The 24621-nt window shown below is 46.9% G+C and overlaps 1 pseudogene; it reads right to left on the bottom strand.

The window, feature by feature from the left end:
- LOC117880089 overlaps nt 1-17488 on the bottom strand; it is a 35130-nt pseudogene extending 17642 nt beyond the window's left edge.
- Nucleotides 17489-24621: the final 7133 nt, after the last annotated feature.

Consider the following 24621-nt stretch of genomic DNA (forward strand, 5'->3'; position numbering starts at 1 on the left):
CTGCTAGAAAGATTGACCAACAGTAGGAGCCTCAGGGAACCCCATGCTCTGCATGTCCCTAAGGCTCTGACTGCCAGATGCTGGGAGTGGATGACAGAAGATGGATCACTCCATAAATTGCCCTGTTCTATTCACTCCCTCTGAAACATCTGGCATTGACCACTGTCAGAAGACAGGCTACTGGCCTAGATGGACCATAAGACTCACCCAGTATGGCTGTTCTTATGTAGGGAAAAGCAGCAAATAATCCAGGGGCTGGAGGCTGGTATTGACTTATGGGGAAATATTATACATGGTAAATAGCTTGGTAAGTATCACTTGAGTCTATACATACTGAAAGGGTGTCAGTTCCAAAGGTGGGAGGAAGGGAGCCAGCGCTCATGGGATAACATTAAGAAAGTGAGAACTATTAGGCCATGGAAGAGTTTCTGAAGGGAAGCAAACGGACTTTGGCAAGTGCTCTGCCCAGTCTGGTGTTAAATGGGCCATAGGGAGCGATCTTGTGCAGGCAAGGAAAAGGGCTGAAGGATCTATCGAATGGGGATTTTCCATCTCAGACATGTGTCAAGTTGATACATTTCTCACTTGTGATTTGTTATCTTTGAACGGCTTCTTGAGACTTTGGGTAACTGCTCGGAAACTTTGTGCAGCCTGCCCGAATTTCTGTTTTCCTTTGGCTCACAGGAGAGGAGGAGGAGGAGGAGCTGGGCTGCCCAGGGAACCTACCAAGAATCTTCGGGCTCAGCTCTGATCTCATGTACACCAGTGAAACTCTACTGACGTTGCGAGGGTTACTCCCGATTTACACTGGCACAAAAGCAGAATCTGGCTCGTATATTCTAAGGATTCAGTTCCTTTTGTTGCCCTTTTTTCATGCCCTGTTTGAAGCAGTTATGCCAGAAAAGTACTATTATTAGAAAAACTTGAATAAACCTAGTTTAATTTGCATGAATTGTGAGGGGTTTGGGTCTCTTCTGTTCACCTCTGGTGTTGGGAGGGAGCAAGGTTGGGGAAGTCGGGAGCTGGGAGAGACATGGTCAAAGGAGGCTGGTGATGTAGGGTGACAGAGAGGGAGGGGGTGTGGCAGGTGCTCAGATGGGCTACAAAAAAGAGCCCTATATCGCCAGTGGCATGTGGCTCCTATTGAGTTCAGGGCTTGTGGAGACAAGCATCTGGAGTTATCAAGTTCATCTCCAGATTGATTCCAGTTTGTCACAGATCAAAGCATGGTATCTTGGATGCATCCTCAGCTCTAGGGAGCAAAGATCCCTCCACCAGGGACAGCCGCTCCCTGTATCAGCTGGGACGTGCCTGTGGAGTGCAGCTGTCACATGGGGTATGCACAGAGAGGCAGGCAGTGAAATAGGTAGCTCACTGAGAGCTTTAACAATAGGCCCAGGACCTTGAAGTGGGTCTTCGGCCTGTCAATGTGCAGCATGGAGCACCTGCGCAACGTCGTCTGGAGGAAGCAGATTGTTTTGTATTTTTGACCACCTGGAGCTGCTGGGTGGTCTGTGCAGGTAGAGTGCAGCAGTCGCCTAGATTAAACCCTGTATTATTGTCCTAGGCTGGTGGCCAAGGGGAAAAGGTATGTCCTTCTGGCCAACGGAAGAGAGATAAAATATATTTCCGGTCACTGCAGCTACTTTGGTGCCAGGGGCAAGAGAGGGAGTTCAAGAGGACAACACCTCATCAATTTGAAGGCAGATGTCCTCCAATGAGGGTGATGTCATAGCTCCAGCTAGTGCCCTGAAGTGCTTTCCCTTCTGCCTTATTTTGATCCAACTGCTTTCCATCCAGACCTTTATTTCTACCAGGCAATGGGATAGTGGCATCATCTGTGCTAAATGTTGCAGAGGGGGTAGACAGGGCTGGGTGTTCTAAGCAGATTACTGGAAGCCAATTCTACGTGTCTCTAGTGGACTGATCAGTGGAATGTGTTAAATAGGAGAGGGGACAGGACTGACTTGTCACATAGTCAATGAGAAAACCCTATGGTAAGATTTTGTTTTTGTAAGTCACAAAAAGACCCACCATGGCCGCTGAAACATTTAACCTCAGATCATAGTGCCCTGCTAAATAAACAGGTCTTTAGGCGCTTTTCAAAGAGGTCAGATCTAGAGAACTTCATAGGCCAGGGACCAGAGGCAAAGCCATAGACTACGAATCTTCTACTCCAGTGGGCTCTCTGAACCAAAAAGCCCCACTCAGGGGGCTCCCAAAGCACCTGCAAACTGTATGGCAGGTAGAGCTGAGTAAACTTTTTTTCAGATGAAACTTTTTTCCCAGCAAAAAATGCTAATTCAGGCCAACGGAAACATTCATAAATTAGTGAAATTAGTGCTGATCCAGCCATATTGTTTCAATAAAAACAAAAACAAAAACCCTAAAAAAAAATTTCCAACCATCAAAATGTTTCATTTCAATATTTTTCAAAATGGCCCATTTTAATTCGTTACTTTTTTGTTTAGAAATTTCCTCCAATTTTATTTTAAAATTGTTAAAAAGTTACATTTAAGAAGCTCAAATTCTAAATGAAACCTTTTGTTTTGAGTTGAGGAAAATGTTTCATTCGACCTGAATAAACATTTTTCGATGTTTTGATTTGCCAGGTTTATGTAGAAAAAATGCCAGTTCGGGTTGAATGGTCGCGGGTGACAGCACAACGGAAGCAGGGACTAAAGTATGATTTGTATCATGCCACGTGCCCTAGGTGTACACGGAGATTCACAGGTAGCTCCCTGCCCCTGAAGACATTTCAGCCATCGGTTCCCGATCCTTCAAATCAATGTATCTACATCGACCCACATGCCCATGTGGAATCCGATATAAAGTCCATACTGCTTCAGGCCAGGCCTGTCCAGCTCCCTCTGACCCTAAGGGGTTAGATGATTGTGTATAGGGTGCAAGTAGCTCGGTAAGGTAATGGGGACTCAGACTGTACAGGTTCCTGCTATGAATGGGCATGGTACAGCAAGACACTGGAATCTCTCCTTCCACGCAGGTAGGGCCTCCCAGATTCAAAACCTGAGGTTTAAAGGGTCTCTGGAAGTATTTACAAGGCACACTCGTCTTTCATCTCCTCTCAGATACTTTCACAAGAGGCTCTCGTGTCCTTACCCCCTTTGGTGTGTCTGTCAGCTCTTGAAGAGGCAGCAAAACCAAACCAAGCAAAGGAAATTAAAACATCAAAGCAACAGGAAGGGCAGGACCCAAAGTCAAACTTTCCCTTGGGAGGTTTTTGCTCTCTTGTCTTTAATTCCAGAGGGTCGCACACTTCGTTGCTTCTGCAAGCCAAGCACATTCCACAGCCCAGCAGCTCCTTGGCTTCCTCCAATCCCCCCACAAGCTCCCTATGGGCAGCCCTCCCATCCCTCTCTATTCCAGGCACTCTGCAATGCCCCACCCACTCATGTTGGGGGCTCCGTGTGTCCCTTTTCCCATGTCCCCCATTCCCTTTATCCCCACCCCAAAGCCAGAGGTGTTTGCTGATCATGATCGCAAGGTAAAGGAAGTTCACTTCAAGCACTTGGCCTTTCGCAAAGTTAGTTTGATAGCAGCCTAAGAAAGGCGCTGTTTGTTAAAGTAGAGGCTCCCAGCCTTTTCCAGACAGCAACCCCAACCCCACGGTACAACAGAAAACAGTTCTGAGCTGCCCCCTCCCAAAGTTTCATGTTCTCCTCCAATTAGCCATAACAAAAATATGGATGGCAGCAATGCCCCTGGATCTGTTAGTGTCTCCCTATGGAGGAGGGGGGCACTACCCTGAGACTGAGTACGCCTGGCCTGGAAAACAAACCACCAGTAGGACACAGGCTGTCTCTGAACAGCAGTCTGCCGTTCCACCTCATGAGATGCCGGGCAGCTCTGGGAAGTGCTGAGCGCTATCAGCTCCCACTGAGGTGAGGCCGCTCAGGACTTCTAGCAGTTGCGCCTCACCTTGTAGGATAGAGCTCTCAGAACTATAGCCCCTTTTTCTTGCTCCATTCACTCATTGGAGGGTTAAACTTCATCAGAAATCGCATGCTAATTTCCACCCTTGAGATATTATTAGTATAAACCATCTGTGGAATAGTAGAATTGATGCTTCCCTGTCAAAGAGAATGATTGATAAACTCCATTATATCCACACAGTTAAATACCTACACTTCAAGCCATTTGACTTCTATCTCATGCTCAGCTGGTGAAACGGCTCCCCCTACCGAACCTGCCAAAGCTATTCTGATTATACCAGTGTGCCTCAAGGCTGTTTGCCAGAGCACGTTTTTGTGGGTAATCTTCAAGCAAACAAAATGTGGGCCAGATGAGTTGGCACACGTGTGTCAGGAGGGCATGTTGTGTACCCGCTTCCACTACATCCCAGCTGTTGGCCAGAGGATGCCCGGTTTGCAATGCACCATCATTAGTCTCGTTAGTTTCATGCTGCAGGTCACAACAGTCATCCAAAAACAAATGTTTTCACTTACAGGCTGAGAAGCTGACTGGGTTTTTTTTTTTTCCTTTCTGTGTTATTAGTATTGTATAAGATGATGGTGAAATGTGCTAGATTACATCTTGGAGACTGAAACCACTCGGGGTAGGAAAGATGGTGGCCTGGGTTCAATTTCTGGGTCAGTTGCAGATTCCGTGTGTGTTCTTGGGCAAATCTCTCTGTAAAATGGGGATACTGTTCCCTGGCTTCACAGCTGTACAGCGAGGTAATGCCAGTAGTGAGCATGAGCTGCTCAGACGCTATGGTGACGAGGGCTATGTGGTATCTACATCAATAGATCAGGAGCACAGTGTCTAATCCCATGTCTCAGTGGAAAAACTGCCAGGATTTCAGTAGGGTTGGCACAGGCCCTAAGGGAAGAGTCGTCCTGTTACTTCTTTCTTTATCACCGAATTCCTATGGGTGGTCAGTGAAGGGTGTGCGAGGGCAGGCATGTGTTTGCAATGATTAATGTACTGTATCCTCTGGGACATACCAATACATAAACCGAAGATTGCACATCACGCCACAGGCCCAACACCCCATCCACTGGGAACACACATAGGATAAGAGTTAAAAAAAAAACACACACGGGAAGAGGAAAAGTGTCCTACTTGCTCCCTTCAGCCAAAGAGGCTTGTTATAATCTGTTGACTGAACTCCTTTCGGCTTTGGTTCTCAGGCACCCTCGTGGTCTGCTCATTCTTCCTGTTATCCTACAGCAGGCGAGATCAGCCGAGCTGGCAGCCCCCAGGCTTGTACATCAGAGAGCTGGTGGCTGGTCCCCAGTTGACTGACTTCCCCAAAAGGCTTTACCATGTGCCCGGGAGGTGAGCGGGGTACTGAATGGGGAGATCCATGGCATTGGGGGCGTGGGGGGACACTGACAGTGTGGGTGTTGGGCTGTGAATTCAGTGCAGGTGGTGTATTAGAGACACTGACAAAAGAAAATAAATAAGAGCCACAAACCAGCCCTCTCCCTGCCCCCGGACTAACCCCACACTCCCGTGGGGGTTTCACGGGGACTGGGAAATCATGCGCATCGTGCACTGGACTTGGAACTGGCGCTGGGTGGATGCAGAAGGGAGTTGAAAGCAGGAGCAAGACAGGGCAGCACGTCTTGTCCCCCCAGCTTTCAGCCCAGAGGGACAATGTGGCCTTTTGTGCCACATTGGGGGGTCAAGGGGTCCAACATCCCAAAGCTGCTGCTCATCAGAGCCTTTCACCCCGGTTCCAGCTCAGATCAGCCAAGACTGAAGATGTGTCACTCTAGCAAAGGAGGGACAGGGCCACGGAGAACCGCATGGGGAATTTTGCTGGGGTCACCGCCCTACCAGCCTGGCAATCCATCTGTCAGAGTACCCACCCCACTAGCATACAGGAGCAAGGGAGAGACCAGCCCCACCAACTCCCCATCCCCCAGCCTGGAGCAGCAGGACAAGGGAGGCCGAGAGCCCAGAAGGGAGGTGGAATGCCTTGGCGTAGGGGGAGAGCACAGAGAGGGGATTGAGGACTCCCGGGCAAAGGAGGCAGAAACAGAATGGGCATGACCGAGGGGTAAAAGGCACCGGCAGGGAACACAGGGAGGCAGGGGATAAAGAGGCAAATGGTGGGGTGTCGGGAGGAACAGAGCTGAGTTACCTGTGGGGAGCGGAAGGGGAGCAAGAGACTGGAGAGGAGTGCAGGAGAGAGGGACAGGAGACAGAGGCTTCTGGGGGGCAGGGTGAGAGCACAAGGCAGAGGAGAGACTAAGGGAATTAGAGGTTTGGGGAGAGGAGAGTATGACTGGAGAAGCAGTGTGGCCTACTGGACAGGGCTGTGGACTGGGACTCAGAAGACCTGGGGTCTGCTCCAGCAGCTGCCTCTGACCTTGGACAAGTCGTTTCCCTTCTGTTTCCCCATTGGCCTTGTCTATTACATTGTAAGGTTTTTGGGGCAGGTCTTCTCACTATCTTCACTGCAGTGTTAGCCCGGTGATCGGCACCAGGACAGCCTTGCCCAGGCGTGAGCAGCCACCCTGAAAAGCCCAAGTGACCATGTCCTCACTGGTGCTGCACTGCCCTGTGTGTGGTGCTAGGATATCTGGGAGCACATCCCAGGGATCTTAGCGCTGCCGTGAGCTGAGCCGCTCTGACACTTTCCCAGTGAGGTGTGGTAGAACTTGTCTGTCCCTGTAGGCACGGGAGAGAATTGTGGGAAGGCACTGAGGATTACCAGCAGTCGTGTAGTTTAGATAATGTCCTCACTACAAAGTGGGGAGGTTACCAACCCGAGTGCAAGCAGCAGCTGGGCTTTAGCCTATAGCCCAGCCAGCGCACATTTACTACAGCTATGTCCTCTCCCCCTCCCCCCCCCCGACCCACGCCTGTAGCACACACCATAAAGGTGAAGGGGAGAGACAAATCACGTCATTCGCTGCTTCAGCCTCCACATCCAAACAGCAGTGCCTGAAAGGAGGCGATTTTACCCAGGAGAGACTATAAGGGAACAAAACCTAGCTTTGTTGCATGTTCATCTCCAGGGACATTTATACGACAATACAGTTCTTTTAGGAGAAGAGAAATTTACTGACATTTGACACTGCCAGGATCTGGGGACAGCGTGGAGGCAGGGTATATAACAGACGCGCCATGAGGACAGCACACAACTGGGCAGGGTGTGAGCGACAGACAGGCTGCGGGAATTTTACTAGATGTTCTAGTGTTTTACTAGATTGACTCAGGCAGAGTTAAATTTATGGCGCAAGGCTTTGAAATGGAAACTGTTTGCACAGGCCAGATCAGCCTGTTTTGAGCATGGCTTAGCCCTAGCAAGAGGCGCCGCCTTGGAAGCTCAAAGTGGCTCCGGACACAACGCAAGAAATAGGCAGAATTGGTAAATGCCAGTTTGGTTTCACTAGCACAAAGAGACCTGAGATCACGGACATGCCTCCCAAGGACCTATAATGAGACCTGCGCAAGTTGCCATTTCATGTGAGTGAGCAACTCTCCTGTCACTTACAGCAGTTTTACACCATTGATTTAAAAGGATTCACTCCTGATTTACCTCAGACTAAATGAGAGGCGAAATCAGGTCATATACATAAATATACATACACACAAAGGGAAAACAGCTGGCTTTGTGGACTGGGATTTGGGAGACCAGGGTTCAGTTCCTAGTTATGCCAGAGACTCCCTTTCTATTGGCTTGGGCAAGTCACAGAGTTTAAGGTTGAAGGGACCACCAGATCATCCTGTCTGGCCTCCTGCACCTCACAGGCCACCAACGCCACCCAGCACTTACACACTAACCCAACAGTAGAAACGAGACCATAGACGCTAAATGTCTTTTTGTTTCAGTTTTCATCAAAAAGGTTAGTAGCAATTGGATGTCTAACATAATGTATGCCAGTAAAAATGAGGTAGGATCAGAGGCTAAAATAGGAAAATTACTTAGACAAGTTAGATGTCTTCAAGTCACCAAGGCCTGATGAAATGCATCCGAGAATACTCAAGGAGCTGACTGCAAAGTTATCTGGGCCATTAGCGATTATCTTCAAAAAAGTCTTGGAAGATGGGAGAGATTCCACAGGACTGAAAAAGGGGAATATGGACAATCTGGGGAATTACAGACAAATCAGCTTAATTTCTGTACCCGGAAAGATAATGGAGCAGATAATTAAGCAATCTATTTGCAGACCCCTAAAAGATAATACAGTGATAAGAAACAGTCAGCATGGGTTTGTCAAGAACAAATCATGTCAAACCAACCTGGTAGCTTTCTTTGACAGGGTAACAAGCCTTTTGGATGGGGGACGGGGGGGAGGAAGTGGTAGATGTGTTATATCTTGACTTTAGTAAGGCTTTTGATACTGTCTCACGTGACCTTCTCATAAACAAACTAGGGAAATACAACCTAGATGGAGCTACTATAAGGTGGGTGCATAACTGGTTGGAAAACCATTCCCAGAGAGTAGTTATCAGTGGTTCACAGTCAAGCTGGAAGGGCATAATGAGTGGGGTCCCACAGGGATCAGTTCTGGGTCCGGTTTTGTTCAATATCTTCATCAATGATTTAGATAATGACAAAAATGCTGAGAGACGGCGCAGCGAGTGACATTGCTTGTTGTAGGGACCCATAACAGGTGGCCTGCCCCTTAAGGCCTACAGTCCTGGGGCCAGCCAACCCTGCTTACTAAGGAAGCACACCTGAACAGGTCTCACTTGGTTCCCCTACAAAGAGTAGTAGAAAGCTGAGTGGCGGGGTGTACTGCTAGAGGTAGGTAGACTCCAGCAGAGAATCCTGGGGCTGAGACTGCAGGCAGAAAAGGTCTGGGAAGAGCCCTGATAAGAGGGTAAATACATGGACTTGAGGAGACTTTAGTTTGAATTTGATTTGGTGGGAAAGAGCCCAGGAGTAGGAAAAGGCTCCAGCCAGGTAGGGAATTCCTACTGAGGCAGGGAATTCCTGCAGAGAGCAGATTTGTGGACAAGAGAAGCCCCTGAGTTTTGTTTTCAGTTAATGTCAGTTAATTAGACTGTGGGAGAAGGGTCATCACTAAACAAAAATAGCCAGTGTGGAGTTCATTTGAGGAGCCAAGAGGGAAACTGAGGCAAGGGGCTGCTTACAGGGCTGCACTGGGGCTACTTGTTCCCAGGACTCATGAGGATCAGAGCTCAGAGGGGAATCTCAGCTGCCCCTTGCTCTCCCGCAGGAGGGGGCAGAAGTGATGGCAAAGCCTCTGACAGGTTTCACATCAGACGCTGTCTGATGGGCTGCCCGGGCAATGAGCACTGAACTCCCACAAACACCACACCAGTTGCCATTAAACAGGAAATTGCAGAGAAACTGCAGGGAGCGAGAAGAAGCTTCTGCAAGGAAGACCCTGATACCGGGGAGTTGAGTAGTCACAGCCAGGCGAATTACACCCAGCTCTGCCACGGAGGGCTGAGAACTCCCTACCTAAAAGGAATGAGACACTGCACTGGGGTTGGGGCCTGGAGGGCCAGTGTGGACCCACCAGATAAATAAACTGGATCCTAGAAGGGGCGTGATTCAATTACCTTTGGATTGAGTGGATTATTAAGGGGCCCTGAAGAGGGGGAAACAGAGGCAGGGTGCCACTGAGTAACCTCTAGCCACAAGGGGGTGCTCAGGAGGCGGCCTGGCCCTGCTACAATGCCTCTATATGGGCTTAGGCTCCTAAAGCATTTAGGTGCTTTTGAAAATGTTACCTTAAGTCCCATTTTCAAAAGTGACTCAGGCACTTAGGATCCTAAATCCCATACTTTCCATGAGATTTAAGGGCCTTTGCAAATCCTAGCCTAAGGAAGTTGGGCATCCAACTCCCATTAAAAGTCAATAGAATTTGGGTGCCTAACTCCTTTAGGCTCTTTTGAAAATCCCAACCTTAGGCTTCTAAGGGCCTGAAGTCACTTTTGAAAATGGGACTTAGGTGCTTTGGAAAACCTAGCCTTGGGGTCTTGGCTTTAGACTCCCAGTTTTAAGACGACAGCCTGCCAGGGCAGAAGATCCAGCTTCTCCACCATAAGATCCTAAGAAAGGCCAGACTGTGCCTGATAAACATAAGGTCCATAGGAGCCACACTGAGCTGGGGATGCTCCAGGAATGATTGTGCATCTCAGGAAGCCCAGAGGGAATGCGCATGTTCCACTATCTCCTAGGATACTGTGACAGACCCAGACCAGTGGGGTACAGGAGTCTGGTAGAGGCAAATATAGTGGTCACTGGATGAGTAGTTTTCTGTTCCCTGAGTGACCAGAGAAGGGGCTGCACTAGAGTAATCAGGAACCTGCTAGAACCAGTTAAGGCAGGCAGGCTAATTAGGACACCTGGAGCCAATTAAGAAGAAGCTGCTAGAATCAATTAAGGCAGGCTAATCAGGGTACCTGGGTTTTAAAAAGGAGCTCACTTCAGTTTGTGGTGTGAGTATGAGGAGCTAGGAGCAAGAGGTGTGAGGAGCTGAGAGGGTGTGCTGCTGGAGGACTGAGGAGTACAAGCGTTATCAGACACCAGGAGGAAGGTCCTGTGGTGAGAATAAGGAAGGTGTTTGGAGGAGATTAAGGAAGGTGTTTGGAGGAAGTAGCCCAGGGAGTTGTAGCTGTCATGCAGCTGTTACAGGAGGCACTATAGACAGCTGTAGTCCACAGGGCCCTGGGCTGGAACCCAGAGTAGAGGGCGGGCCTGGGTTCCTCCCAATTGACCTGGACTGTGGGTTCTTCCAGAGTGGAAGGTCTCTGGGCTGTTCCCCCAACCCACATGGTGAATCTCTGAGGCAAGAAAATCTGCCAATAAGCGCAGGACCCACCAAGATAGAGGAGGAACTTTGTCACAATACCAAGATGTGGGCACCCTGTATGACAGCCTCTCCCTGACAGGTAAGAAGGAGAGGTGAAAAGCCAGGTCTCTTGCCCATCTTCTTGGGTTTTCTTCTCCACGCCACTAGGGTGCTAGGAAGAAGCAGTCCTTGCATTCTCCCAAGCAAATAGCTGGATGGTACACTGTTTTCCTGCACCAGGACAAAGTCAAAATCTGTCTTTTTTCCCCCCAGATCATGAAAATTTTTGAGATTGAGTCAACCATAACATTTTTTTCCAGTGTTGATCCTTATTTTAACTATAAATTAATGTAAATTTCTAAACAAAAAGTTGTTTCAAGCAGAAAAACAGACCTTTGCATTTAGGAAATGTCCAAACTGACGCTTTTTCAGGAACAGTTTCGAGTCCAGCTAATATGGACCCACGTGTACAAACTCCATACAAACGTGCCTGAGCAGAGAAGATCCTACCCCTCCTTGTCTCGACCAGTAGCCTGTCTCCAGCAACCACCAGTAAGGGGTGGAGGACACTATACTGCATCCAGCCAAAGGTATAGCACTGCCCAGGGGGATGGGGATTGCTCTCCGACTCTACAGGCTCTCATCTTATATCTTGAAGCATGAAATTTGATTATCCTCATAATCCCAGGGGACATAGCTACTGATATGTCTAGCCGTTCTAAAACCCAGTCACAAGGCTTAACTTGTCCTGCAGCAGAGAACACCATAGGCCAACTATGCTCTACATACAGTAGCCTCTCTTTCTATGTGAATGTCTTTGAATGTCATTGACAGACCCCTTCTCTTTTCTTAGGGGATGGGGTGAAAGGAGAGGCTCGATTAGTTTGCCCTCTCTCCTCCCTGATTTTGAATTCCTCAGCCTAATGGTTCTCCTTTCCAGGCTAAATAAACCATCCTGGATTTTTGCCACTCTCATCAGATGTAAATCTAGCCCATGCCTCCCATCTGGTTATGTAAAAAATGGGGAGGGAAGGCAGATCCCCAGCTGATGTAAATCAGCATCAGTCCACGGAAGTCAATGGAACCATGCTGATTTACTCCAGCTGAGGATCTAGCCTGTTCCATGTAGAAAGTGACACAGGGTGGTGATAACCACGCTGCTTTGGCGAAGGTCCAAGAGAACTTCATGTAGGAGTCAGTCGGCATCTGAGTGACATTAGCAAAGACACATCCAGTTCCCAGTTGGGGAAAACATGTGTCAGCCATAGGCCATAAAGAAATCCCAGATTTCACAAAACAGATCAACACTGGCAAAAGAAAGCTGGGAGGCAAAAAGAACGTGCATGTAAAGGAAGCCATGGTAAGACTGCTTTTTACCCGGCCACCTGAATGGCCGGCTGCCTTCAATAACATAAACCCGTTGACAAGAATGGAAAGTGCATTTGAACACCAGAATTACAGCAACCACAAATATTTCCAGGCAGATGCAGATGAATTTTGCACCAAAAGTAGAGACTGGAGAGAATGGAAAGATACAAGATTTGGAGAAAATGAAAGGCAGACACTCTGAAATAACAAATAGTGTCCCCCAGAAAACTGTTTGAAAGAACAAGCTGGTAAATCAGTGTCGTTGTTCAGAATCATTTAAAGTTGCTCAAAAAACAGGAATTATTTTCCTCAAAAAATTTTTCAAACAAAATGAAAAATTTTCATTCCATTCAAAAGGTTTTGGTTGACTTCACCAATATTTCATCACAACTATCTGAAACTAAAAGGTTTCACTTGGATTCCAAACAAATGGAATGAAACCAGAATTTATTTATTTTTTTTTTTTGAGGGGGTGGAGGGTTGGTTCCCCCTTTCTTCTTCTTTCCCTTTCCCTTTTTGAAAAGGTAAAAAGAGGGGAAAGTGTTTTGAGTCAAATTTTTAAATGAAAATATTTAATTTTGAATGATTTTGTTGAAAAATCAGACCATTTTGAACAATAATCAAAATTATACACGCTCCATTTTTTCCCCATGAGTATTTCTCTGCCTCTACACCTTTCCCCACTCCCTTTGTCTTCAAATTTCCATGCTGATTTTCCACTGGATAGTTCTTCTCTGAGCCTTTTCTTGTTGAACACAAACCCAATATCCATTTCAGTTCTAGTTGAACTTTGCACAGCCATACATGTTCAAAAATTAGGAGAACTCACCTTCAGAAAGCACGGTGGGAAATATCAGGTCTTCAACAATCTTTCTGTTCCTATCAACCTTCCTCAGTGCTGAAAGGGACTTGGATACCTCCTTGAATGCCTGAGGGAAAGAATCATCATAGACAAGTCTCAGAGCAGCAGCCGTGTTAGTCTGTATCCACAAAAAGAACAGGAGTACTTGTGGCACCTTAGAAACTAACAAATTTATTTGAGCATAAACTTTCGTGAGCTACAACCCACTTCATCATATGCATAGAATGGAACATATAGTAAGAAGATATATATATATATATATATATATATACACACACACACACATATACAGAGAACATGAAAAAGTGGAAGTAGCCATACCAACTCTAAGAGGCTAATTAATTAAGATGAGGTATTATCAGCAGGAGAAAAAAAAACTTTTGTAGTGATAATCAAGATGACCCATTTTAGACAGTTGAGAAGAAGGTGTGAGGATACTTGCATGGGGAAATAAATTCAATATGGCATGGTATAATGGATCTATTAGATTCATTATACCATGCCATATTGAATCTAAGTATCCTTACACCTTCTTGTCAACTGTCTAAAATGGGCCATCTTGATTATCACTACAAAAGTTTTTTTTCTCCTGCTGATAATACCTCATCTTAATTAATTAGCCTCTTAGAGTTGGTATGGCTACTTCCACTTTTTCATGTTCTCTGTATATGTGTGTGTGTGTGTGTGTGTGTGTATATATCTTCCTACTATATGTTCCATTCTATGCATATGATGAAGTGGGTTGTAGCCCACGAAAGCTTATGCTCAAATAAATTTGTTAGTCTCTAAGGTGCCACAAGTACTCCCATTCTTTCTTCATAGAGAAGATGTCCTTATGACATCATCTGCTGCGGTCAGCCAATCAGAGCCCATGCAGTGTGTGGCTAATGCTTAACACTGAAAGTTTTCCCCATGGCTGGCCAAGAACAACCCGTGTTTCAGGGCCCTGGTTTGGGGGCAAGGTCCCCATGCGTGGAGTTGTATGATCAGTAGGAGGACTCCAAGCAGAGCCAGATTACTCTGCATTTGCTCTTACCAGAAGGAGCAGGCCTAGAATTAAACAGATCTCAAGTACTTTGCCCTTGGAAAGATTGAAGGGTCTCAGCACCACAGTGGAAGCAACACTAGAAAAGAAGCCACACGAGCAGTTCTCCGGCAAGGATTGCAGGCCCCCCACCCCGGTAGAGTACTGTGTTTGGCCCTTGCTGTCAGTCTGTTGAGAAACTCGGCTGCTTTTTCTGGTCTTGGCCACAGTGTGGGTGGTTTCCATATGAAATCAGAGTGATGTGTGTGTTATGAAATAGCTCAGCCACAAAAATATTCCTAAATCATCTTCTGTTTCCCTGATTTCACTCCTAATTTGCACCATCCCATTCCAGACATCCTAAACACTTTCTCAAGGCAGAATCCTACGGAAATACCCTTGTCTCGTTTTGAATCTCCACATTTTGATCGCCAGATTTTCCATATCACCCCAACTGAGCCTGAAGTTTTAATAAAGTGGGGTAGGGGTGCTGGAACTAGGGGTGCGAGGGATGCGGCAGCACCCTCTGGCTTGAAGTGGTTTCCATCATATACAGGGCTTACAGTTTGGTTCAATGGCTCTCAGCATCCCCACCACGCTAACTGTTCTAACACCACTGATGTGGGGTCACCTTGCACTGCTAGGGTTGTTCCTATATGTCCCAGAGTACATTCTTTCAGGGAAAGTAAAGGGCAGGGGGGGAATGTCCTGTTCGATCTCTGACTTGCCTCCATCTAGTTCCATGGTGCTATCATCCGTTCTTCTAAACCACACGTGGAATTGTTTAAAATGCTTTGACACTTTTGCATTTCCTTTGGACATTTCTGGGGTTAAGTGAAAATTAAAGGCTGAATCACAGGAAGGGGCTAAGCCGGAGGACCTCATGGAGACCTCTTCTCCTGCATTTCAATGCGGGGGGAAAGAGTTCATCCCACTAGGGAACAGGCTTGCAGCCTGCAAACCCCATGGATTTCTCCAGGTTCTGCTTACCAGGAGGCCAGGGCCATCTGTGCAGACGTCCCATGCCTCTGCTCTGGGTCTCCAGCATACACTCACTGGCACAAGAGCTCCCAGAGCGGTAGTATGTTTCTTCCCTGAGGTCTCATGCCATCACAGTCCCAGCTGTTCCTCCCCAGTTTTCCTACTTTATGGTCCCTTCCCATTCACAAATCCCAAAGAGCCCTTGGCAGGGGCCAGGGGAAGGGAAGAGATGCTGGTTTGAAAAGGGCTGATTCCCCTTTCCAAACAGCGTGGGAAGATCCACATACAGATGAGCCCTTTTACACATGGATCTTAGTGGCATGTTCAAGGCCAAAGTCATGAGTATATTCGTGTGTTATATGCTAGGACACTGCAGAGATGCAGAGCCCTTCTCTGAGTCATCCTGACAGCCAGACCAGGTGGGTGCTATTGGCTTCAACCTAGAATATAAAAAGGGTTTGTGTGCGTCCCTAAAGCAAAGGGAAATAATGGCAGGGACACTGTTCAGGGTCATGAGCCTGCTAGGAATCTGATGCAAAGAACCAGCTATCAGGATCTCATGCCTTTTTAAGGTTACCTGAGGTGTCCAGAGTGAATTGCTACCACCTGCTTACAGCTTGAGGGAGCCTTGTTTGTACTCAACAGGGGAAACCTTCCCCAAGTACTGGCAGCACAAGCGCCCCACCCTGGGCTCTTCAAGCCCTGCTCTTTCTCGCTCAGCAGGCTAGCAATTTTCTGTCTGATAAGGTATTTCTCACCCCATGGTCAGTCCAGGCAATGGGATCCACCTTTCTTGAGACACCCTCATTGGCAGAGTTTCTCTTCTGTAATGGATCCAAGCTTTACTGTTTCTTCATCTCTTGCACAGTCATAGACCATTGTCTCTTGCCGCAGGAGGTCCCCTATCTCAGAGACTTTTCTTGGGATCTTTTGTCTTTGTAAATTCTCAAGTCCCTTCCCTGGTCCTGGCGGTAAACAAAGTGCAGGCTTCATAAACGTCCATTGTTCTGTGACTCCCTCTCGTCAGGTGTATACATTTTACTTCCAACAGATTTGGAACACAATATCCTCCATGTTGCATACCTCTAAAATTATTTCAAACATCTCACAATAACCATGGCAATCAGCCGATTCTTAGCTTTCGCCAGAGACCGCACACGACCCTCTTTCATTCTAATACTGAGAAGATGGTTGGACACAGATGTGATATACCTGCCAGGGCACGCCTGGGTCACAGTCAGCTCTTGGGAATCTCAAGGAAATATTTGGCCACACTAACTTGGCTTTCACCAGGCTCCACAGGCTTAGTTTGCCAGCTTGGGAACTGACATGTGCGGAGTTTGCTACAGACAGCACCACTGCTGTTCCTTGCATGCAGGAGAAAAAACATGCTGAGAATTGCAAGGACAGCCTAGCAAGAAAAAGATGAATATGAAGAGTGCAGTTCCAGTCTTCTGTGATTTCAAGCAGTGAATGAGATTCTGCATCATATATGGTCTAGTGGTGGGGAAACCCCCTAAGGTCCAGAATGTGGCTTTGGTTTGGATAAACATCCAAAAGGAAGGGGTTGCCATAGAATTCAGAGCTCATGCCTCTCTGCCTAACTCTCATGCCTTAATGGTTAATCAAAAGACTGTCGATATCCTCCAGCCCACAGCAACATAGTACCCTTGCTAATGTGCTGGGACATTAGTTTGCTACTGCCATAAAGGGAATAGCATCTGCAACAGAACAACCAGCACCATTCCCACTACCATCTCGATTGCCCTTAAGGGTCTCCTATCTGCACATCACACAGATCCCTAGTGCCTTAGCTTGTGAAGCCCAATGAGAGCCTGACCCAATGTGGAATGAGAGCAAGCAGGCATCATACTTTGAACTCTTCCTGGAACTGACATGAAAATGCAGCAACACAGACATCTTGTATGCTTGGAGGCCTGAGAGAAGAGATCTGGCCCAAGCAAGCAAAGAAATCAGGACTACTGAATGGAGTGGACTCCCACTCCTGCACTGATGACTTGGAGTGGGAAAGCTGGAGATTGTTCTGGGCATATGTAACTAGCAGAGTTCCCAATTACCTTGCTGATAACCCAAGCAGACACTGACCTAGCCAGTAACACAAGCTAATATTTTCCCTCAGATACACTGTTCCCAAGCTCGTTCTCCAAAATATTGGAACATGCTTTGCATCAATATCAGGTTGGCATGGCTTCTTTTTCCAGCAATGTTTTTCTTTTGTTTCCCCTCCTTTGCACAAAGCACACGAGCTTCATGTCCATCAAATGGAAAACCGCACTCAGTAGTGTTTGGAGTTTCCATTTGCTGTGGAGCCCTCCTGGAGATTCCAGGACCACGCAAGGTCGTTTGCTGTACTACTAGTTCTGCCTCCTGCAGCTGGAAGCTGATTTCTCCTGATGTGGGTGACCCAAAAAAGACAGGACCTCACCCTCCACTGAAGGGGGTGAACTGCCGCCCACCCAGCAGGATGGGGGTTCCATCTTCCATCTTGGAGCTGCTGTTCCAAGGGCATCAGAAGCAGCAAGGTGAAAAGCACGGCGATCAGCCTGCCCCAGGGCAGTCCCTCCACGCTGCTATAGTCACATACAAGTTGCTTGTGCCTGCTGCTTTCCCAGTGGATGAAATGTAATATGCAGCGGTGGCACAAGTACAATTGCTAGTTGTGGTACTATCATCAATCACCCAATACACAGTAATTAATAAGGCCTACTTCAAACAATGCCGCTGGGGCTTTTTTATTAAATCAAAAGGTCTGTCAAATTCTGACAGATGCGCAACAAATTGAGAGGGAAGAGAGACAGTCTGCCCAAGGGCCCATCCACTCCGTTGCTGGCAGTTCATTTACAGTCGTCCCTTTTGTTCCTCAGCAAAGGATACAGCCTGTCACAAATAACTATGTACCCCTTTGCTTCTTCAATCCACATCTCCAGCAGTGTCACTGGCTTCCCTGGAGGTTCATCGAAACTGAGAGCTCCAGTCTGAATTCCTTAAAGAACTCAGAACATTCATGACACAAATAGCTTCCCCCTCCCCACCTCAATCCACCTTCCCTAACTCAGCTACTTCCTCATCTTCACCTTCCTTCCAAACACCATTCATTATTAAAGGGCCACCCTCTACCTGAAATCTAAGCAGTTTTTAAATGAGTCAATAGCAGTGTCAGGTATTAGGTCAGCCCCTCCTAGCAACTTCTGTGATTTTATAATCACATCTTCCTTTTAAAAAAACAAACAAAAAACGTTAAAAAGCAACAGAGGGTCCTGTGGCACCTTTAAGACTAACAGAAGTATTGGAGCATAATAAGACTTGCGTCTGATGAAGTGGGCAATCACCCCGAAAGCTTATGCTCCAATACTTCTGTTAGTCTTAAAGATGCCACAGGACCCTCTGTTGCTTTTTACAGATTCAGACTAACAGGGCTACCCCTCTGATACTTAAAAAAAACTTTGTCTCTGTACTGCCGCTGTGTGAAAATCCCAAATGGGGAAATGGCTGACTATGCAAAGGAAACACAGATTCACAGACTTTAAGGCCAGAAGGGACCATCGTGATCATCTAGTCTGACCTCCTGCACATCACAGGCCACAGAACGTCACCCACTCCTGAAATAGATCCCTAACCTCTGGCTGAGTTACTGACATCCTCAAATCATGGTTTAAAGACTACAAGTGACAGAGAATCCATCATTACACTAGTTTAAACCTGTAAGTGACCCGTGCCCCACGCTGCAGAGCAAGGTGAAAACCACCCCAGGGTCTCTGCCATCTGACCAGGGGGAAAATTCTTTCCCGACCCCAAATATGGCGATCAGTTAGACCCTGAGCATGTGGGCAAGACTCATCAGCCAGACACCTGGGAAAGAATTCTCTGTGGTAACTCAGAGCCCACCCCATCTTATGCCCCATCACCGATCATTGGAGCTATTTACTGCTAGCAGTCGCAGATTGGCTACGTGCCATTGTAGGTTGTCTCATCAGACCATCCCCTCCATAAACTTATCAAGCTCAGTCTTGAAGCTCGGTAGGTTTTTGCCCCCACTGCTCCCCTTGGAAGGCTGTTCCAGAGCTTCACTCCTCTGATGGTTAGAAACCTTCTAATTTCATGCCTAAACCTGTTGATGGCCAGTTTATATCCATTTGTTCTTATGTCCACATTGGGGCTTAACTTAAATACCTCCTCTCCCTCACTGGTATTTATGAGGGAAATTAACTATACACAAAAACCCTGGTTCTCATCTAATTTGCATCAGACTTACACTCCTGCAATTCTATTGCCAGTCTCATGATATTTGGTATTTTTCCTAAAGCCTGAACTGTGGGACTTCAAATATTGCAAGAGAATCTCAGCTTTCATTTGCAGAAAAGAATTATTAAAAAGGAAAGTTTTTTAAAGAGGCAATAAGAATCAGTGGTGTTACACCTGATTTATAGCAGTGCAAATGAGAAGAGAATTGGGCCCAAAGTGCTGTCATAGCAAACAAACTGGAAACAGAAAGAATAAATATTTATTCTGAGATGTGTGTCAATTGGAACAATAGTAAGCGCAACATTTTCAGAGAGACGCAGACAGGTCTCTTTAATATCAAGAACCTTGCTCAAATTTTCAAGGTAACTATGCAGCACTGACCTGCTCTGTTTACCTAATTAAATCTTAATTAGATAATTAAGCTTAATTAAACCTTCTCTGACTCTGGTGTAAATCAGGAGTAACTCCCCTGAAGTCAGTGTGGTTACAACATGTGCAAGTGAGACAATGAGGCCACTTTGGAATCTCATTTTCAGAAAATCAAAATTGTATTCCCTTAATTAAAGATGTTAGCCAAATTCAGATCTGTTATAATCAAGTAATTCCAGAGTAACTCCATCATTATTGCTTGTATTTATACAACCAAGATCAGGGCCCCATTGTGCTAGGCACTGCACATATACAGAGTTAAGAGACAATCCCTGCCCTGAAGAGCTCACAAACAGAACAAAAGGGAGAAATAGTTCCCCATCTGTAAAATGGGCATAACAGTCCTAAGGCACACAGAGATTAATAACTTGACCAAGGTCATGCAGGGACTCTATGGCAGAGCCACCAATGAAATCTAGATCTCATACGTCCCTAATCACCAGACCATTTTTCCTCTCCATTAAAGGGCAATGAGGTTACACACAATTTACACTGATCAGAATTTAGCCCCATGCAATTGCATACAATGTCTATTATGCCTTTGCAGCGGCATGAATATTGGGAACAGGTGATATGGACTTGGCCAACTTCTTCATACAATGAAAATACGGCCATAAAGAATGAGAGGGGAAATACTTTCCTCCACAGAAATGTGTGTAAAGAAAACAAGGGTATTCTTAGCTGCAAACCCACTTTCCTGAATTTGGCTGCTTTGCAAAGAAGTGAGAAAGCTCAGAAGGTTTTGGGGGGTGTTTTTTGTTTTCGGAGGAGTGAATCATGACAAGATTCTGGAAACTTGGCACCTTCCTGTCTCCCAGCCCTGGCCCAGTGCCCGACCTGTACATGGAAGGAGTGAAAAGCTTTTCAGTTCCTTCAGTCCAATTGAGGAGGCTGGAGTGCACAAGTTGCCACATGTGCGCTGTTCGGACGTCTCAGCACAGCTGGAAATAGTGCCTGTCACAGAATAGAGGAGCTCATTACCGCTGATGCTGAGCTTCCCAAGGATTAGCTGTCTGGGAGTTTATTTATAAACTGATCAAAGCCGTGAAATGGGGCGGACTGGCTAATGCTTGGGTATTCCCTAATGCAGCTCAAAGCAAATTGGAGGAAGAGCGAATGAGGAGGAGTTTGAAAGCCACAAGGAAGAGAGGCTTCCCAGGCCTGAGGTTTCTAACCCCCCTATTAATCAGCAGTCTTTTCACCATTAAAGTTTGGTTCCACACGGCAGCTGGACCCATGTCAGGGATCTGGTCCTTCAACAGCGCCCCCCTTGGGGTGTGGACAGGGTTGTAGACTCTCTCTGAATCTGGTTACTCAAGTGGGATGCTCAGGAGGGGATGGAGTCTCAGACCTCCAGCCAAGTCCTTCTGGATACTCACCCTTTCTGGGGAGTCAGGGGAACCACACAAACAACTGAGGAACAGGCCAATAAACGAAGGAAAAGGAAACATGCAGTCAGCGCCTGCAGGGTTACTCCCTCCCTTCCTTCCGAGGGGTCTTGCCGGGCTGCAGTAAGGCACAGAGTCCAACAGAGGAGAATGGTAGAGCCCCTTTCATCTCAGGGGACTTGGGCCATCTTTAGGCAAGGGAGTAGGTTCTGCCCTGTGCCAGGCCAGGCCTCTCCCTGGGAGCTGGGAAACTCGGCACTCTGCTCCCCGCCAGAGCCGCCAGCTACTGAGTTGCGCTTTCCCCCTCTTGAACTCCTCCTCTGTTCTTGACATGACTTGCAGATGCAGTGGGGCAGGGCCACTCCAGCCAAAAGCAATTCCTTAACCCCTTCCTGCCAGGTGCAGGGTTTATATGCCCTATCACAACTCCCCATAGAGAAAATACCTCCCCGGTGCAGCAACGTGAGTTTACACCAGCTGAGCATCTGGCCCAAGGAAACACTCTACCCGGTGCTTCAAAAAATGGCACTAGGCACCTCTTGAGCCCATGTTCGATAGTGTATAAAACACACATGAAAGCTCAGGGAAATGACTCATTTTTCATGATACTCAAAACAGTGCAAGTCAAGAGAGCTGCCTCTGCTCTTGTTCTCTCTGGAATGACGCAGGCACTGAGCGCCTGCAGCTTCCATTGAGTTCAGTGGGATTTAGGGGGCTCAGGGTTGGAAAGTTTGGCCTGAATTTATGGGAATTAGAATTCCTCCCCCCCACACACACACAGCATGATGTGCTACAGAGAACGATGCAAGTGATCGTCGAACTTCCACCACAAAGTGACTGCAGTGTGGGTCACAGACGGGCTAGGTGACAATTGCCATGTCATTACCATTTGCTAAACGAAGGGCATGTTTAGGGATACAGGAACTGACTCAAACCTTTCCTTAAAAGTCTAACCACATTTTTGCCTTCTGAGTTTTATTTTGTTCTTGACCAGAGGAACAGCATGGGAGATGAATTCTAATCTAGAGTCTTGGTGTGGGATGATATCTAAATACACTCACGCGTTCAAAACCAAATCCCCTACAATGGCATAGACATTACAAAGAGTGTAAACTCTTGGGTGCAGAGACCGGGTCTTTCAATTGTGTTTGTACAACACCTAGCACAGTGGAGCTCCAGTCCTGATTGTGGCCTCTGGGCACCACGGTTAATATTAAATCAAATAAATTGTTATGAGCTAATGCACAGAACACACCCAGAATACGGAAACATGCCTCCAGACGCAAGGACTAAATCCCATAATGAACCCCCTTCAGACCCTACAAAAATAAGAGTGACTTTCTGAATTTGCCAGTACAATCAGACACCATAGCGTTCCTCAGCATCTTGCCGAGCTGGATGCAGACCCCTGGCTTTCCAATTCTATTATGACTCAGAGGATCTCAGTTAAAACGGGTTCTGCAGCTCATTTTGCACTGGACCTTTCTGGAGGTTCAAAAGAGCCTGGTTTCTCTTTTTGTTAATAATTTTCCTTTTTCACGAATGTCTCTGCAGCCTCTGGTTCCAACCGTATGTCTGAATTGGACATACTGTGCCAGTGCATCACAAGATCAGCTGGGAGCATAGCACAGTCCCGATAAAACACCAGCTCCTCTAGAATTCTTTGTATCCTAAAACAGTTACTAACAGCAGCTTTAGCTTCATATGATGGCTGTATCCCAGAAAGTCAGTGGGCCAAATTCTGCTCTCAGTTAACCAGCGTGAATCTGAATGAACTCTAGCCAAATAAATGGAGCTGCTCCAGATTTACACAGGTCTAACTGAGATCAGGATCTGTCCCAATGTCTTAGACTACTCTATTCATTTCTGAGAGTGAATGTGTCAGATTTGGTTGCTGATACAATGGGCCAAATTGATCATCAGTGTAACACCCCGGACTTCATTAGTGTTATGCCAGGAGTGAGGGTGGCAGAACAGGCTGAGGCTTTAGTGGTGTTAAATCATTTTGCACGTGTTCGATAATTTAGGGAATACAGAGAAGAGAACAAACCTATTATCATCATACCCACAATCAAACTAGCGATGAGGGAAATTTCCCTCCACACATTTGTAGAACTGAATATAAACCAAGCTTTTGGAGCGTCTCCACTATTGGAATGAGATGTTCTTTTACTCTCAGTTTCCAGCTGGGTCTGTAGGCTAAGAAACCACATGCTAAGAAACCACAAGCTGAGACTCTCACATACTGCAGCTCACCATGACCAGAGATTGGTCATGTCCCCCAGAAGGAGTAGATGTGTTACAAGATCAGTGGGCATCACCACACAGACTTTTGAGCCGGCACCTCAAAATGCACCCCCTTTGCTACTGCACATGTCCAAACTTCTCTGAACATACCTCCGGAGCATGTGCCAGGGGGCATGATAAGAAGAATCAGGCCAGATGGAGGTGGATGCAGAGGGCAGACGATGACAAAGCATTGTACCGCCCTACAAGAGCTGTAAAGAGATGTCTGGGTCTCAGCGGCTCTTAACTATCTCCCACGTTCCGGCTAGCCCTGTGCGTTGCTGTTAACATCACAGCTGTAGAACATTATCATGCACACAGAGGCCCTCGTGGGACTTCAAAACAACCGGCGGGTCTGGTGTTATTCTGTAATTAGCGTGAACTTCGGGAAGTGTGAGGCTGGACAGCACAAAGGTGTCGTGACATCTGTTACATCTGTTAGCGTAAGAGCATTCTTAGGGCTTCTGTGTGCGGCAGCTAAACCCCCCCTCTGCCAGCTCCCTTTGCCCCGACAGCTTTCCCTCATTAAGGGATTAAGGATGTTATTGTAATATTGTTCATAATGTATACAATCTGCAGCACCCCATCTGTTTTCTGCACTTGGTATCTAATCAGCAAGACCTCCATTTATGTTTGCCTTGGAGATATCCAGGCAGGATACCAAAGGGTTCTTGGACAGAAAGGAAATAACAGAGGGCTGGTGTAATGCACTAATTAAAAACTCCAAGGTCAGGCGAGAGGAATCCAGAATGCCGTGGGGAGATGAGACTCCAGCGATGGACACCCCTGCCCTTCTGTTAATGGGGCAAAAGCGATCAAAGCCTCATGATCGTCACATCTCTGTGAGCTTGCTCGGCTCCTGACATTCTCAGCCAAGCATTGAGGAGAGATGACACGCTTTACTTAGCGCACGAAGGGTTGTAAGGAGAGCTAGAAGCTTGCTAGAGCAGGGAGTTCATGCCGTTAGTCAGTTACTGACAAGTCACAGCTGACGGAGTCAAACCCTCCCCGCATTGACCATTCAGTTGTCTCATTGTCTTGGCCTCAAGAGCTCTGATTGGATGTGAAAATGTAACATTCGGAGGCAGAGCGTATCCACATTCAGTTTTTACTTTGCCTTGACATGCTGGCATGGACTTCCTGTCACATCACTGACAGTAAACCGAGTGGAGGAAAACAGGAGTTAGGGGTATTGTGGTAGCATCTGATTGTGAATCAGGGGCCTATTGCTCTAGGCGCTGATCACAGATGTAATAAATAGCAGAGCCCCTA

Source organism: Trachemys scripta, chromosome 7 (genome assembly GCF_013100865.1).
Source record: "Trachemys scripta elegans isolate TJP31775 chromosome 7, CAS_Tse_1.0, whole genome shotgun sequence".
Lineage (NCBI taxonomy): Eukaryota > Metazoa > Chordata > Testudines > Emydidae > Trachemys > Trachemys scripta.